This window comes from Ahaetulla prasina, chromosome 1 (genome assembly GCF_028640845.1).
Source record: "Ahaetulla prasina isolate Xishuangbanna chromosome 1, ASM2864084v1, whole genome shotgun sequence".
Lineage (NCBI taxonomy): Eukaryota > Metazoa > Chordata > Lepidosauria > Squamata > Colubridae > Ahaetulla > Ahaetulla prasina.
In genome coordinates this window covers 271,430,300-271,445,034 of record NC_080539.1, presented here as the reverse complement: position 1 = coordinate 271,445,034, position 14,735 = coordinate 271,430,300, and positions in this window count along the sequence as shown.

Here is a 14,735-nt window from a genome sequence, read left to right as displayed (position 1 = left end):
ACAGAGTAAAAGAATTGAAATGGAAATGTGGGCTGGTCACATAGCAAGAAGAACTGATGGTAGGTGGACCAAAGCAGTCATAGAATGGATTCCATTTGATAAAAAGCATTCACAAAAGAGACCTAAAATAAGGTTGGAGTGACAAGATCAGCAATTACTGCAGGCCCAATTGGCAAAGGAAAGCTCAAGACTGTATTGGCTAGAAACATCAGAAGAGGCCTTCATCCTGCAGTCAATAGACAATGGCTAGAATGATGATATGAATGGTGGTATTTTCCCATATGAATTTAGAATAAACCACATAAAGTACTTAGGATTTGGAGAGAATGGAGAGCTGAGACGGTCTTCTAAAGGTTTATGGATTGCACCTTCCACCTTCCAGTGGCTACTCTTAAGCATTGGCTATATTTGTTAGAGTTGAGCATTGTATGAGAAACCATACAATGGGTCATAAAATCAGAATAATAACTCATATTAAAGAATTGCATAGTCAACTGAGGCTGATGAAATTCTGCCGATTTTTCCCCTCCGTTAATGAAAAGCAGTCAGCTCTGAATGTGTGGCTGTAAAAGACAAGTTCTTCTTTTTTTTTTTTGTGAACCCTGGAAGGCAGAGTTTGTTCCACATATTTCCAGCACTTATTTCGAGCCCCGTATATGACTGATCAGAAATAAAATGGGAAGTGCTATTAACAGTGCAGTGGCTCCCACAGGTAGTAAGCAATGATATCTAACAATGCTCCAAGGAGCTAGTTAAAAAGTGCCTCACACACTTCAAAGAGCCCCTTAATGTAACTGCATTAGAAAGCTGTCAGTAGCAGGTAGGGTAAGAGAAATTCTGTGATATAAGGGTAATTAGAACATTTCTTACTTGGTAATTTGGAAATCATAACAAAACATTGCTTAATTTTGTTATTTCAATCAAATGGTAATGGTTTGGAGGGGTTTTTTTGGGAGAAGGGGAAGGTAGAAACTAGAAATCAGAATCTGGCATAGTGTCTTTTTTTTCCTTCTTATTTGCAGTGGTAGAATCAATATTGCCAACATTTTTATAACCTCCTGCTAGGTTTGGCAGTTTAGAAGCAGGATTCACACTGGACATATTGATTGCTTCGCTATCAGCCCAAGTTACTTGGAATGGCAAAGTAACTGATTTCTCTGATTGAAGTTAATTTTTCTGGCTTTTTAAAATTCTCTAAATAAAAATAGCAATAGCACTTATACTTACACTTATATATCGCTTCAAAGTGCTTTACAGCCCTCTCTAAGCAATTTGCAGACAGCATATTGTCCCCAACAATCTGGCTCCTCATTTTACCAACCTCAGAAGGATGGAAGGCTGAGTCAAGCTTGAGCTGGTCAGGGTCGAACTCCTGGCAGTGGGCAGAGTTGGCCTGCAGTACTGTATTCTATCCACTTAGCCACCACAGCTTTTACATGTGATAGCCAATGCAATGGAGTTACAGAGCTAGTGAAATCAATGGGGCTTCATGTCATCATGATGACTTGACTCCAGAGGTGGGTGGCACATGAATTAACAACACTCTCTCTTGCGGCTTGCATGCATGCACATGGCTTAAAAAATGCGGCTAAATAGGACGGCATAGTGCTGGGGTTGCTGGACAGCACCTGCAGGTCACAAATACCAGTTTGCCCGAACCGGTCCAAACTGGCAGCAGCCCACCGCTGCTTGACTCCATGTGAGTTCTAAGCTAAGATATAACCTGCTACATCTGCTGGGGTCTGGTTTTGTTTGGCTGCTTTCACTGAAAGTTGAAGTTGCCGGCTATGCTGGGGCTTGCTGTCCTGACAGGTCTCAATTAAATGTGGATGACAATGCTGGTCGGTTGTGCTCAGTCTATTCCTTATTTGTCCTTTCACTAAGATCCCACCTGATGCTCTTGTTATGTAGAAGCATGCAGGCCCATCTCACCACATTAAAAACCAGGCAAGCTGTTTTATTGCTTCTAGTTTTGGAGATGGTAAATGCCCATCTAAAGGGAAAAAAAACAATTTTCTTAATTATGATAAATGATGTTGTTTCCCCCCGCCCCCTTATGGGACATATTAGGAATATCATTATTTTACATTTTGTATAGAAATCCGAATTTAATGAAAGATGACTAACACTTAAAAGTAATGTTAACTCAGTTATACATAATGTACTATTATACTAAAATTCATAGGCTCAAGATTTTAAATGCTGTAGATTTACTGGTTTAGTGTGAATCCAAACAGATCTTAACATAGACACAGTGAACAATAGCAACAGTGGAGTTTTTTGATCTACTTATTTTCCTCATTAGATTCAAACTTTATACTGACTAAGCCTACAGTCATTCTAGTCTAGATAAATTTACTTTTACCCAAGCTGGTACCGATCAGATGTGCCCTTCAGATTATAGTGTCATGGAACTGAATTAGCAAGGCTGACCCCTAAATGGTACACGGCTGTGTGAGAATATGAGAAAGTATAAACAAATCAATGACAATAAAGCAATTACCAGTAAACCAGCCATACAGTAAATAATTCCACCTGGATCATTTCCTTGTAGCAACCTAGACTGTTGGCTGTAGTGCATTTTTTAAAAAAAAACTCAAGAAATTGCTTTCTTGACATGATACGAGGATTTAATAGTTCCAGTGATCCTGAAAGTAATGCCAGCTGGAGTGGGAGCTCCTGATGAACAGGTTGGGATGAATCCAGTCACAGAGGATAGTTTGTTATGGCTGGATAAAAAGCTACATATAGGAAGCAATGGAAGGACTCAGTTACAGCTACATTGGAAGGCCTGGAGAATCAAGTTAAGAACACATAGCCATGGAGAAAATCTATATCTGTGGTTTCTAACAGTTGACATCAACTTGATGGCACATAATCAATCAATCAATCAATCAATCAATCAATGATGAGAGCTGTGGAGCACAATAAGGAGATTTTGCAAAAAGAACAGGGAAGCAGATCAAGAAAATAAACTGATCCTACAAACTGTGTTCAGTTTAGGTAATAACTGACTTCACTGGGATCACTTGAATATTGCTCAACTTCTCTAGCCTTGAACAGTGTCTTCAGTGAAACCGATGTGATATTTTCACTGATGTGGAATTGAAACGTAAAATAGATTCTTAAAAGATATTTTCATTTGTTTTGTTCATAGAAACAGTCATAGTTTAATTTTACAATGGCATTTTAACCTTTAGTCTTTGATGAGAGGAATGGGAAATCTGTAACATCCTTATTTTGATCCCCCCCCAAGCCCCTTTTCAGTACAATTCTACCTATGTTCATCCCACTTAGTTTAGCAAAGATTGTTCATGGAGAGATTTCTCTTTTCCACATACACTATTAGGCTCGAAATTCTTGGTTTGGATAACCTGGAACTGTGTTGTTTGCGGTTGGATTTAGGTATTTCATACAAAATAGTATGTACTGTCTTTCTCAAAAAAGAAAGCCAGGTTTTATTTTCTTTTGACCCCTGAAAAAACAGCTAGGCCTTCTTTTTGGAGGGTTCCAATTATTGACTCATCTTGCGGTGGTGGCACAGACAGTCCTGCCTAGCAGGAGCCCGCTGCTGGCCTACTTCTTCTACGGCCACTTGCTACCACTTGCACGCATTGTCCTGGCCTCCGTTTCATCTTCAGTTGCCTGCTGGAAAGCATCTGCAGCTGATAACAGAACTCCGGATCGATCTGGAGCTCTGTTATCAGATGCAGATAATAGATGCCAGTAGGCATCTGAAGGTAAAATGGAGACCAGGGCGATAGGTGCAAGTAGTGGCAAACGGTTGCAGAAGAAGGCAAGGCAGGTGTCGGGGTGTGCGAGGCCTAGTAAGTAGGGCAGCTCCACCCCCTACATTCCCACCCTAGCTTATTTTTTACCTGTGTGCCTGACCCCCACCTCTTGCACCCCTGGGTGGGTGGGGTCTTAATTAGGGCTAATTTTGTAGGTGGGGCTTAATTTGATTGCATGTGCTCAAAAATGTGATAGGGCTTCTTTTCAAGATGGGTTGTCATTTTGGGGAAACACAGTAGTAATGTTTTACCTATAAATGACTTTTTCTGTTTTAATCACAATAATATGCACACAAACCACTCTTTTAAACGCAATGTAAATCGTTCTAAACTTGACTGTAAAAAAATACAATTTGTGTAATAGAGTTGTCAAAGTCTGGAATGTGCTACCTGATTCAGTTGTCTCAAATACAAATTTTCACAGTTTTAGTCACAATTGACTTCTGTGGACCTCACTTCATATTTAAGAGGTCCATAAAGGGGCCGCGCATAAGTGCACTAACATGCCTATGGTCCCTGTCATTTTATTTTTATATTATTCGTGTTTTCATTTTTGATTGACAATTATAAATACATTTTTAAAAAATAACTAAGATCTATATTTACTATAATTTTCATCAGTAACAGTTCTGATTTTTTCAGATACATTGATATACTCATATTTTTATTTATTAATAGTGTATGTTCCACTGAAATAAACAGGAACTATACTCATATCACTTTCTGTAGAACTGTAGTCTTAAAACTTCATTTTTCATTTGCAAACTGTATAGGATTGGAATGCTGGCTCTATAAATGATAGAAGCCTCAGTGTTCTTTCAGCGACGTCCTATTTGAATTAAAGGAGTTTCATTTAATTTCACAAGTATTCATTTTATTCTGCATAATTTCAAACAGAAAGTGCATGTTCTATAAGCCACATGTGATCTGGACATGGAAAGAGTGACCATTATCCATATCAGGCATGAATCTGGCATCAAAGTTGTATCAATATATATGGAGAATGTTAACGGTGGGGATAAATGTTTGACATACAGGAAGCCTTAGTATACATAAGAACCAAAACTTGGTTCTGAAGCAACATGCGAAATTTCTGCTTTAATTACATAAAGCAAATCCTTTTGTAAATGGCAACTAATCCAAAATGTTTTTCTTAGCATTTATTCTTCCTAGTGATGGGCTCTGCTGGTTTTGCATAGTTTTCACAGTAAACTCATCAGTGCAAGTTACACTGAGGGATTTTATTTTTCAGCTGAGTTCTTGGACAATGGTTCGAGCTGAGAAGGTGACTGATCCAAGTTAGCAATAGTAATAGCCCTTAGACTTATATACCACTTTACATTGCTATATAGCGCTCTCTGAGTGGTTTACAGAGTCAGCATATTGCCCCCAACAATTTGGGTCCTCATTTTACCCACCTTGGAAGGATGGAAGGATGAGTCAACCTTGAGCCTGGTAAGGATTGAACTGCCAAATTGCAGCCAACCGGCAGTCAGCAGAAGCAGCCTGCAGTACTGCACTACCCACTGCACCACCATGGCTCATACCCAGGGTGAAATCCAGCAGGTTCTAACAGGTTCTGGAGAACCGGTAGAGGAAATTTTGAGTAGTTCGGAGAACTGGCAAATACCACCTCTGGCTGGCCCCAGAGTGGGGTGGGAATGGAGATTTTGCAATATCCTTCCCTGGCACGCCTACCAAGCCACGCCCACAGAACCGGTAGGGAAAAAAATTGAATTTCACCCTTGCTCATACCTATCATCTCCATGCCAAAGGGAGGATTAGAGCCAGTTCTAGTAATTTCCCCAGTTTTAATCAGCATTTTAACCACTATACTACTTTGGTTCTGGGTTGAGCCAAAGTTATTGGTTCTAAATTAAACTTTTTGTGGGGTGCTTTGGGGATGACCCTGAAGTAAAAATTCAAAAGCTGTTGCTGAAACATCAAGGACCAAGTATTTCTTAACCCTTGGGAAAGGAAATATTGGTAGGTTATGATTAATGCAAGTTAGAATAATGAGGAGATATTTGATTTAGTGCAAATTGTACACTGATACCAGATTGCATTTAATACAGTTAACGCAAGGCTAACACATGTGCAATTGAGTCTAATGCATATGCAGTTGTGGTTGTGGCTTTAGATGCTGCTAATCTTCATGTGTGCAAAGAAGAGAAAAAGAAGGTCTGTCAGAGGAAAACGTTACAACGTTAACAAAGAAGAGGATCGTTATTATATTGTAGCAAAAAATGATGTAATTGAAGAACATGAATAGCAATGCTAAAATAGGATGAGCTGTTGGAATGCCTGAATCTACAGTACATTGTGTTTGGTTTCCATTTTGTTTTCTAGAACTAATGTGTTGCTTTGTTACTCATACATTTAAATTATAACAATATTCTTTTTGTCCTTTACTGTGGTCTGTCATTAATATGCATATAAAAATTGTTATTTTTTTCATTCTCTATTTCAGTTAAGCTGGAACCTCTTATATCTTCCATGGAAATACCATTTTAAATCATATGAATTTAAAGAACGCATCCATTTTGTTGGATTCGTTAACCACACTAATTGAGACCTATCTGTACTATTAGGAAGAGACTTGGGCTCCTTCCTGACTCTATGAGGCATAAGAGGAAAGGAAGAAGACTTATAAAATTCTATTACTATAGCCTATCTCAATAAGTAGACTTTCTGTGGAGTTTTATTTCCAGATCTTGTAGAGCTGACATTTTTTCATATGCAAATACCATTTTGCAAAACTTTCTTCCAGTGTAATACTGTTTTTAGTGAAACTTCTGGTTTGTTTCTTTGACTTCTTAAGGAAATATACAGTTACCTGCAATAGCTTTTGCCTGTTCAAAATAAGAACATTAATAGGACAGGTTTGATCTATAATCATTTGCGCAGTGATTGTTATTTTTTGGGTCCATGTAGTGGGTTTTTATCAGTTGCCACTGTCTTCGATTGAACAGCATGCCCCTAGATATCCAAATAGCCTCATCCCTCCTTATTTTTAGGAAATCCATCAAAATTGACAACAGGTGGTTGGAACTGTAGGGTCTGTTTCCCCTGTAGAGGGGACATGTAACATGGTATCAATGTACAATTTGCACTAAATCAAATATCTTCGCATTAGTGCTGTATGTTTTTGTATGTTTTTATAGCAATAGCACTTGTATACCGCTTCATGATGCTTTACAGCCCTCTCTAGGTGGTTTACAGAGTCAACATATTGCCCTCAACAATCTGGCTCCTCAATTTACTGACCTTGGAAGGATGGAAGGCTGAGTCAACTTTGAGCTGGTCAGTATCGAACTTCAGGCAGTGGGCAGAGTTTCCCTGCAATATTGCATTCTAACCACTGGGCCACCATGGCTATGGATTGCTATTTTTACAAATTGTGACTGTATTACTGCAATGTACTCTATACCTTTCAACCCAGTGTAACAAAGATTGGGATGAATGCCACTCAGAATTACTTTTGTTTTAAGTGTCTTATAAACCCAATTAAAGGGGAAAAAGACATGGTCTGACACAATCCAGTCCAAATTTGGGATCTATTCCAGAGTTCTAAAAATTCAATTCAAGTCACTCTGAAGGTAATTGAGTCTAACCTAATGCTACATCCAGAGCAACGTTTGGGGAAAAAAAGCAGTGTTTTTATTCTTCATACTCTGTATTGAAAAATAGCTCTAGCTGTTTGATTTACAGCAAAATGAGATAGAATTTACAGAAAACTAGGCCCTTCTGAGGAGATAAGAGCAAAAAATTAAATTAAATTTAAAAAATTGAGCTACACTGATACTGAAATAATCACAATAACTTTCTTGTTTGGAGACTAACGATAATACAGTTTTAATAACAGCCTCTGCAGTGGAGAAAACTGTTGCCAGATTTTAGGTTAATATTCTGAGAGTGTTGTATGTAAAAGGAAGCACACATGATGCTCCTTTCTGAACCCTGAGAGATGATTATTGGGCACTGAGATAGCAATAAATAGCTTTCAATAGCTCAAACAAATTAGTAATTGTTGGTAATTAGGAATGGTGAGCTAGCTAATGTATATAATAAAAGATGGTTTCACAGGCTGAGAGGTTAGAGAACAATGTGGTAAAATGCCTTACGAAGATCTCTTTAGATTGTAAGATCTCCTCCCCAAAGATGGCAATGATTGGGGCAACAAATAGATTTTTTTTCACTAATTTCATGGCAGATTTCTCGCTCACTTGACTGGCAGCAGCATATTTTTCCTTTGGGATTTGGCTGTGATTGTTCTGCCCTTGAAATAAATAAAAATAACATTATTGAATTATAGTATATTGTCTGGCCTACTTTTCCTTTTTAAAGAAAGTTAATCTTTTTCAAATTTCTGTTTTCTTGAAAATCTGTCCAGCAACAAAGCTTTGTTTTTAATTGACAAAAAGTTCAGACTCATGACTTTTGAAAAGTAAATGACCACAAAATATATAGGTTGCCTGTCATTCAGCCACTTGGTTTACTAAAAAAATAAAGCAGTCTGTGAGTGTCATTTTACTATGAAGTAGTAATAATACTCCAGCATGACTATGATCTCCCCAGGAAATGACTGCAGTGCAGGATGAATGTGAAATGTGGGTGATGTGCTATGACTACAAATGGACCATTATCTATTGTGACAGATATGTGGCTCAAAAGATGTTGCCAAGCTCCAGGACTTTGATGTGGCTTTATTGCCATAACTGTGACATTGCTTGGATGTCACAGAAACTCTTGTCATTATTTAGCCATTTATTCACATCCACAGGCCAAGTTTCACAGGAAAGGTGGAAAATTAGGATTCTTTAATACTCTAGAAACTTGAAAATTGCTATTCAAATTAGGGAGACATTTGATTTTTTTAAAACGGATATTGTCCCCTTGATGTAGCTTAGTGAGGTTATTTTAAAGGAGAATTTGGATTCTCTTAACAATTAGAAATGTAGAAGCTGTTTTAAAAAAATAGAATAAGATTTATTTGAAAACTATTTCAAGAAGGTATTTAACTTTATTAAACTTCTATGCTGCCTTTTCCCCAGGTTCTAAGGTGGGTGTTATTAAAAGGTGGGGTTCTTATTCTCCTCAATAGCAACCCCATAAGACAAGTAGGATTGGAAGAGAAACAAGACTGACCCCAAAGTCATCAGAGAATTGGATTGTTAGATTGGATTGTCACCAGAGAGTTGGATCCTGCATCACCAGAGAGTTTTCATGGTTGGAGATGACTTCAACCACATCTTCCTGCTCTTTGTCCAACATCTTAACTGCTACATTACGTGTTGGATTTTGAATTGTGTTCTCCCCCAATATAAAACCAAACAGTAAAATAATTCAAGCACTAGGAAATACTGAGGCAACTTAATAGCATCTGGTATACTATGACATAGATATATTGCCTTTAGAGTAAGTAGCACAGGAGTTTATGTAGTTTTGCTAAACCCCGTAAATGTATCTGTGCTTCCTATACTACGGTAAAGTTCTTTGCACTTAGCAAGCGTATTGCAGTAAATGCATTTGAAACTTTTAGTTTCTATATTGTTAAAACTTTAATTTGCTGGAGTAGTTTTACTGTTTTATTAGTCTGTAATTATTTTTATGGATTTTCTTAGATTGTTTTGGATCTTATGGTAACCAAAAAGTCAAAATAAATGGAATGAATGAAAATGGCCACTGCTCAATTACTTTTCTGGCTGAGATAAGTGTTTGTTAGGCAGAGTAAAACACTCTGCAATTCAAGGACATTTTTTTTCCTGAAGTAAAGTCTGAAGCTCCATTTCTATCTTGCATAAACAGAATACATAGCAAAAGAAAGTCAATACAATAGTGATGATATTTCAGCACAGCAACATCTATTTACAGCTTGATCTTATGAGCTATTTATTCTGTCTGTGTATCTCTCTTATCTTTTGAGCAGATGGTCCCTAAGGTGGCTTTAAAACAGGATTGTACAAAATTACAATGATAAAATAAAAGTATGATCACTTTGTTGTTAAAAGGAATTATACTCTTAAAATGACTTCTAAAATAAAACTGGAGTAGAGTTTGCTTTAGATATAGCTTTACCTTGGATCTCTGCTCTCTCTACCATAGCCAAACATAATTAGCTCAAATGGGCAACAACCATATAGATAACATGTTTTGAACATTTTTTCCCAACTACAAAGATTCAGCATTGCCAAATTTACAACAACTGAAATCTGTTTAAATACAGGGAACAAAAGAGGTCCAGTGAAAACGTTTTGACTTTATTTTGAAAGCATACCTGTAGAAGTCCAGTATGAGCATTGCCCATATTTGATCTGTAAAATATTTTGGTTTGCAAACAGTTCACTCATGAAGCTCCGATACCCCACCTTGAGAGTCCAAAATATGAAATATCCCTTATATTCAAGAACCATTGTGTGCAGATGTAGAGAAAATGAAAAAGTGATCTATCTTTGATGTTACACTTTTTATTGGCCTTGGTACTTTTCTGGGCTAGTTTGGGGGTGTGTGTGTTTGGGATTGGGAGGCACAGCATTATGGTGATTCTATTTCTTTCTCTTGGACTGGTTCCAGTAGATATTGAGGTAGAAGAGAGAAATTAAATCTTCCATTTGGATTAACTGTATACATTTTACAAGGCGTTGTCTTTCATCAGTGTTTGGAAGAATGTAATGGTACAGGCAACTTTTAGTGTTTCAGGTTATGCTCAGATAACACTACTGCTCTGCAGGCTACATCTGCTGCCAGTAGCTTCCAGGTTCAATGCAAGATGCTGGTTGTTATCTATAAAGACTTACATAGCATAAGGGAGATTATTTGCAGGAATACCTGTGTTCCATTGTTTCAGCTTGCCTCACCAGAGAGAGGAAGCTTCAGATACCTTTGATCAGGCAATATTATCTTGCTGGACCCAGGAGTTAAGCCTTCTCAGTTACAGTGCCTGGCCTAAGGACCAGCATGTTTTTGAAGATCCAGATGGCTCCAAGCCTGTTAGCCTTTTATTATGGTAGGTATTAAAGACCTGGATGTTCTCTCAGGCATTTTGGCTAGGAAGTTAAGCAAGCTCTGCAGGATGACTAGTTTCATTGCAGTTTTTCTTTGTTGTAAATTTGGAAAAAATATTTTTGGTCTCAGACATTTTTTTTTATTTTTTAATTTGCATTTATATCCCGTCCTTCTGTGAAGACTTAGGGCGGTTTACACTATGTTAAGCAATAGTCTTCATCCATTTGTATATTATATACAAAGTCAATTTATTGCCCCCAACAATCTGGGTCCTCATTTTACCTACCTTATAAAGGATGGAAGGCTGAGTCAACCTTGGGCCTGGTGGGACTTGAACCTGCAGTAATCGCAAGCAGTTATGTTAATAACAGACTGTCTTAGCAGTCTGAGCCACCAGAGGCCCTAGTTATGTGGATGGTTGGTATAATGTTATTCTTCCAATTTTAACTTTTGATGCACCACCCAAAATCACTGCTGTGAGATGGATAGCTCAATCAAATCAAATCAAATCAAATCAAATCAAATCAAATCAAATCAAATCAAATCAAATCAAATCAAATCAAATCAATCAAATATCAAATCAAATCATTCAAAAATATGTGCCAGCCGACCTATTCCATCAGCCACCAGTGACTGGCCAATGGAAATAGCATTAACTCTTTGGGGTTTATCTGGAAACACTTTAGAACAATCCTGCCAGTTGTGTCAGAACTAGGACTATCAAATCTGAGCTGCAAGAATCAAATCAACCACTACATGGCAAGACAACTGGATCTCTAGTATTTCTTTGTTGCCATCAAGCAGTCATTCTAGTTAGTAGTCACTAAGTCTTTATCTGCTTTTATTAATTGTTTGCCCTCATCATTGTGCTGCTTTAACAAAAGTCTAGATTTTCTATGGATGTGCATTGGCCCTGTAACAGACCACACAATGAGTTAAAAAAAAGTATTGAAGGCTAAACCAGGAGAATATGTATCTTTAGGCCCCAAGGAATTTGGTACCATACCTTGACAATATTTAGGCCACAGTATCTCATGATCCCAAATTAAGATATCTTCCTTAATAAAGAAAACACCACTTCCTCCTTCACCCACCAGGCTACACAGCAGATAAATTTAATCTAAGAAACCACATCAATCATACAATCTGCCCCAGGTCTTGTTTGGCAGTTATACAATCCTTGCTTCATGATGTGGCCTCAGTCAGATTTCGACAAATCCTCCAGTGGTGAGTTTATTGTTATCTGTTTGTAAAGTTCTGCTGTAAACTATGATATTGATATTTGATTGCTTTAAAAGACAACCAGAGATCGTAATCCCTATATTCCTGATATACATGTATTTTATATAATTCCCTTATATTCCCTATATTGGCTTGGAAAAGCCAATCTAAACATAACAAAGAAAGTGACAAGCAATCCCTTCTTTGTAGGATCGAAGGCTAAGCAGCAGCATAATTCCTTTCTGTTTAGTCATTCTGGGTTTGAGAAAATGTCTATTTAATAAAATCTAAACAGCCCTCTTGGAGAACAGAATCCATTTCCATGCAAATTCTGTATCTGATTTGTATATTTTACACTTTCTTCCTCACATGAAGCTCTATGGTGGCAAGGAAAAACAACTGCTTTTAATCTGATAACGTTAATATTAAATGCCATGGAGAGATTGATTTTTCCAGAGTGTTAAAATTAATTAAATCAACATAATTACAAAACCTCAATAGTGCTCCACTAATTTCAGATCAGGACAATTCTACTAAGGCAATACGAGAGACATCTAATCCGGTAGATGTTCTGGAGGGCAGGACTTAGCTCCTGAGTTCTTAGTTCTTCTTTTGCCACAACTGTTTTTCTGTTCAGAGTGGTATCTTCTTTATTTCTGGAGAACAGCTAGGGTAAGGAAGATGCTCGTGGGAACAGAGATGCAGGTCATTCTCAGCTCCAGCCACTGGAACTCATTCGTGCCAGAAATGTGTCAGAGCCAAAGAGTGACTTAGCTTTGCAAATGATTGAAACAACACTTCCCATTGTTCCATCATTCTATAAATGGCAGTCCCTGGAATTTCACTTGGCAGTTGCTATATTTCTTTGGCTCTTATAACCTCCATTCAGAAAAGTTCTATAGCTAGGTTCAGTAGCTCAGAAAGAAAACTTGAAGGAAAAGGGGTAATTGTATTCCCTCTTTCTTTGACGAAATTGAATTATGTGAAGTGCCCAGTGGTCCTGTAATAATAAGCAAGATAAATAATACCACATGTTGAAACTGTTTGTAGGTAATTTTTGCAGACAAAGCTACTAATGAAATATGGTTTTAGAAAAGAAAGAATTTGAAACATTTAGTTAGGAATGATTGTTATTAGTATTAAAACAATAGAAGAATCTCTTTGGATTGCCTGCCTTACCTTTTTTCTATTTCCACTTTTCAGTATCTGAAGACACTTCAAATGAATCAGTTTAAAATTAACAACATGTTCTGTTTTATGGATGGTATTTTGAAACTGTTTGAAATTTAATAGGGCTATGAAACCATCCAAATCTGAAGGGGATAAAATTGGCCCATTCTTAACTCCAATGCATCATTTCCTGGGAACACATCCTTGGCATCTCACAAGCCCAGGAAAAGATGCTGTTTCTTTAAGGCATTGCTGATAGGGACAATGTGCACATCTAAACATGCTTCCCATCAGTAGTGGTATTCACTTACCTTCACTACCGGTTTGCCACCTCTGCACATGTGCAGAGTGTCTGTGATGATGTCTGGGCGGGTGGACAGAGCCTCCCGCTGCTGCTATTGGTTTGCCCGAACCGGGTAGAACCGGTAGAATCCCACCACTGCTTCCCATGTAGAGCTGTTGGGTTTTATGGATAATTGCATATTGCTTTTTTTTCCCAAATTACGTCCCACATTTCTGCCCACTGGTCTTTCAACTCTAAAAGCTTAGGATAGGACTCTTAGGACTCTGTGTGTATTTTGGATATGGTGTGGAGACAATAATTTGATCCTTAACACCAATAAGACCAAGGAGCTTATAGTGGACTACAGAAGGAATAGATTAGACATCCAGCCCTTGGTTATCATGGAGCTCAAGTGGAACAAGTGGCCAGTTTTAAGTTTTTGGGTGTTATCATAAAAGAGGACCTGACCTGGGGCGCTTACATTGTAGCGCCCCAGGGATTATACTACCTGAGACTTCTCAGGAAGCAACAACTGAATGAAAAATTTGCTGGTGACCTTCTACCGCTGCACTATAGAGAATATCTTAATTTACTGCACTTGTGTATGGTTTGCTAATTGCACAGTGGCAGATAGGAAATTGCTCCAGAGGGTTAACATCATTGCCAGTAGCGGGATTCAATTTTTTTTACTACCCGTTCTGTGGGCGTGGCTTGGTGGGTGTGGCAGGGGAAGGATACTTTAAAATCTCCATTCCCTCCCGATTAGCTGGGACTGGATCGGCCGAATAGGTTGTAAAAAAATGCTTTTAAAAGGTAAAAAAAGGCTCTGATGATCACAGCTGAGCCATGCAATCGTCAGAGCCTTTTAAAAAAATTTTAAAAGCATTTTTTACAACCTATTCGGCCGAATAGGTTGTAAAAAAATGTTTTTAAAAGTAAAAAAAAAAGATTGTGTGCAACAGCTGATCACCCCCCACACACACACTGTTCTACTTACTCCATGCCTCCTTTTGGTATGCACAGTGTGCGCCCGCATCTTGCATTTGGTGTGTGGTGTGCATGCGCAGCATGCATGCACAGCCAGCAAACCAGTACTAAACCGGTTCAGATTTCACCACTGGATTAATTATGAATGCTGAAAAAGTTTTTTTTCCAGTCTTGGTCTTTCCAATTTGTCTTAACAAACAAACAAATAATCCCAGCAGTAGCTCAGAAAGACCCCCGTTTTTCAGAACCTACATTATCATGAAATCATCGATAAAATG